This window comes from Macrobrachium nipponense, chromosome 35 (assembly GCF_015104395.2).
Source record: "Macrobrachium nipponense isolate FS-2020 chromosome 35, ASM1510439v2, whole genome shotgun sequence".
In the NCBI taxonomy this organism is placed as follows: Eukaryota; Metazoa; Arthropoda; class Malacostraca; order Decapoda; family Palaemonidae; genus Macrobrachium; species Macrobrachium nipponense.
This window is the reverse complement of record NC_061096.1, coordinates 50,375,106-50,379,226: the sequence shown is the minus strand read 5'-3', so window position 1 is coordinate 50,379,226 and position 4,121 is coordinate 50,375,106.

Genomic DNA, 4,121 nt, shown 5'->3' with positions numbered 1-4,121 from the left:
CAGTAAAATTTGATCGAAACCTTATGTTGACAGTCCATCCCATTACCTAACGATAACGTTAGAAAAATAACATACATAATACCAGCACTAAGTGTAATAATAATAATAATAATAATAATAATAATAATAATAATAATAATAATAATAATAATTCGTGTAACCTCACATTATGGTAAGTCTCAACTTTACACCAAGATGAACATTCTAACCAAAGACTATATTTCTTTTTTATTATGAACTTTCATTTTAAGAATATCAAGGGTAAAGGCGAAAATAAATTCAGGACACAATGTTTTCATTTCCAACAGCAAAACTTTTAGATAAAAAATGCACAGACCTTATTCATACAAAATGATCCCAGCCTAACCATCCCTGGGTAACATCCTTACCTAGATCTTTGTAAGGTCCATTACTAACCAAGGGCTTCATTCCCGGATCCAACTGAATGTCGTGTACAACTTACCTACGATGCTATTCGCTAGCCAGTGATAGTAAGTAGTATTGTGGACTTACCTAAGCCTACACTCTGTCCACCCGCCTGTGGGTGTGCGTATGGTTACACTGCGTCCTTGCTTCAAAAAGTTATGTTATGTGTAAGTTGTAGGTAAATAAAAGGATATCTGGGTGTACATTTGCAATTTTAAAGTATTCTAATAATTTAGTGCATGCGAATTACACCGTTAATATTCGAAATAGGATATTGTTATTATTGTTGAATGTAAACTGCCTTTTCGGGGTGGCGAATGGAACAGCCAGACGCAGTTGGGGGAGCCAGGTGGAGTGTGCTGTTTTGTCCCCCTCTCTCCCTCCCTCCCTCCAGGACCGTAATGCAACTTATGCAAATCACTCGATTGATAAAACATCTGTTCCCCACTTCCTTTTCATGGGGGGAACTATTCGTTTTTCATCATTCATTCTCGAGACAATTTTCCAGCCGCGACTATTAGGGTGGTAATCCCTTAATCATTTGTTTTCATTTATTAATAACATGTAGCCTAGCACTGATACGTCTTTTAACATAATTGATAAGGTTGAATAAAAAAGGAGTAGCTACAAATTGGTTTCGGTCAACTACGAGAAATAAGGAATTATCATAGAATCATGCAGTGGCAGAAGACACTTTATGTAAAAAAATACTTAATTGTTTTTCCTAATAACTTCGCTCGTCATAAAGATATTTTCAGCATTGTATGTATGATTACCACTCTAATATTCTTGCTGAAAAACGGTCTCGAGAAAGAATGAGATGGAAAACGAATACTTCCTCATAAAAATAAAGTGAACAGGGGATTTGTCTGAATAAGTTGTATACGGTCCGGGAGAGAGGGAGTGTGAGCGGAGACGGAAGAACACACTCCATCCCCTCCCCCTCCCCCCTCTCGCTCAACTGTAATTCGTTAATCAAGATCCGCCTTTCTTCGGGTTCCAGTTTAAGTGAATCCACTATAATAACAGCAATGATATTGATGCCAGTGACTTTAGCGAAGAAGGTGACAGCTCAAAGTAAAAAGCATTACAATGCAAAAATAACATTTCCACAAATTCCATTAAACAGATACTAAACCAAGTTACGTCATATCGTATCCGGCTAAAACGCACTTTATAATGATTAAAAGTATATACTGATATACTTACGTGTAGTGAAGTAACACGTAGCTTAGTAGCAGAGGAGGTGTGGTCCAATAAAGTTGACATCTTGCCGTACGTGAACAGCGAGAGAAGCAATTTTCCCGCCACTGCATCTGGCCGTTCCATTCGCCAACCCGAAAAGGCAGCTTACATTCAACAATTATAACAATACCTTATTTCGAATATTTACGGTGTATTCGCATACAGTAAATTATTAAAACACTTTTCAGTTGAAAATGTACACCCAGATATCCTTGTATTTACCTAGAACTTACACATAGCGTAGCTATCTAAAGCCCGGGACGATTTGTTACCATACGCAAACACCATAGGCGGGTGGACAGATGCAAAAAAACTAGTATAGATCTAGTAATTCGTCAGTAAACTTAAATGGTAGGCCTAGAAAGTCGTCATTAAACTCAAATGCATATTGTTGCCTAAAGGGCCCCATACAATGAACGATTGTCTGCATCGTTCGCAAAAACATTGTGTATGGGCGTCTGAATGCAAAAGTGGGCGGAGTTTCGTGTCTGAACGATCTCAGCGGGAATCTGTCACGACCAAGTTGCTGGGTTGCGACTTAAGACTGTCATGCACAGGTCGTTCAATGTCTGTTTGTCTGCCGATATAATGCTATCGCGTACGTCTCTTCTAGAGCAAGGTATATAGAATAAGGGAGAGAGGTACAGTCACTTTGGTCGCGGGGGTAGATGTTGGGTATTTCCATGACAGGGTGAGAGCGATCAAGGTAAGTACCTTGGGAACACCTTAAGTACCTTGGGTCGAAGGTATTGGGGATTAGGTCTGTAAGTGTCCTTTTCACTCTGTTAACTTGTATACGTTTGGTGTTCTTTTGAATTCATACAGATCACTGTTCATATACAAAATCGTGGATTGATAATGTTTACCTTTCTAATATATAATTGAAACCTTAAATTAATATGCTCGATAGGGCTTAAAAATCGATTAGTATTTGACCTGACAGTTATTTACAAAGGCTTTTTTATACTACATTATTTAATAAACAACAATATACATAGATAACAGAAAACAGTATCTGGCTTCATAATAGATTAATGAAAAATACATAGCAAAAATGGAAAGAAAATCTTTTAGAATTGTCACGGCATAATTAGTTAGTTTAGGTTTTTTTTTTTTTTTTTTTTGTCTACTCGATACTATTTGGGCATTCAGAATTCTCATCCTAAAAAACATCCGACATTGACAAAAAAAATAAATAAAACATTAGCACTTTAAAAGGCAAGGATGCACAATTTTCAATATGGCGTCCCACGTCGTATAATACTCCATTACCTGGTTTAAGTGTATTTTCTCCATTGTATGTTTTACCCCATAAGCATGCCTAGAGTTTTTTCTGTCATAAGGTACACTTGAATTGAACACATCAAACTAGGAGTGAGCAAACTTTATAACGTCCCTTGTACTTTTCCCAAAACATACTCTTCAAAAGTCCCTGCCTTCCATAAAATCTAAAGCTTTAGATGTTGTTTCCGAAAGAAGCTGCAGTGCTTTCCTCACATAAATACGTTGCGTACTATCTGTTAAATGTATGTTTCTCTGTTATGCAATATGTGGGTTTCAAGTCACTTCACTTCTTTCGACAATTTCCCTAACACATCCGCATAGAACATAATCTCCATTTAGCAGTTCAAAAACCAGAATCAAGAAAATTGCTCCTCACTAACTTGATTAAATGAGGGGCATCGGCCAAAGAGTTGAAGTTCCTGTTGCAGGTCTCTTTGATATGCACTGTCTGCAAATTGTTACTGGATATGCGATGAGTAGTAGTGTTAAAGCTGGTCCTTTCTCTTACAACGATGAACCCATTTCTGTCTTGTTTCCTCATCACGAGGGAATCAGAAAAAAAAGGATATCGCCTTTTTCTACTATTTGAATGACAACCAAATACGGCCCAGGTGATTGGCATTATTTAAATAATAATTAAGATCATGTAAAAAATTAAACTATGGTTGTATTCGTAGAAAGTAAAACTAAATCACTGCAGAGGTGACTGAAGTGACCTGTGATCTACATTTGAAAGAACGGTAGCTGAGTGACTTCTCGCCCTGACCTGTCCTCCAGGAGGTGCGGCTCTTTGGGGGGATAAGCCGCAACCCCCACAAATGACTCTACCTGACTCTTCTATAACCTTGTTTTAGAGATGATGACATGTCTTCTAGAGACAAAATCTTTGCCTAGTCTGAAATCGGTGCGGAGATCATTCGTACTCTGAATGAAGTAGTGTGTGTGTGTGTGTGTATGTGTATGTGTGTGTGTGTGTGTGTGTTTGTGTCGATAACGACAATCGCTCAAAGAATCGTTCTGTGTATGGGGCCCTTAAGTTCGCATCGGTTACAGGGTTAGTTTATGACTGCATTGATTTTAATTCTTAAATTCCAAATATCTCACTCGCTAATAATTGCGATGGTGAGGACATGAGGAAACCCTTTCTTAATAAGTTCATGAATTTC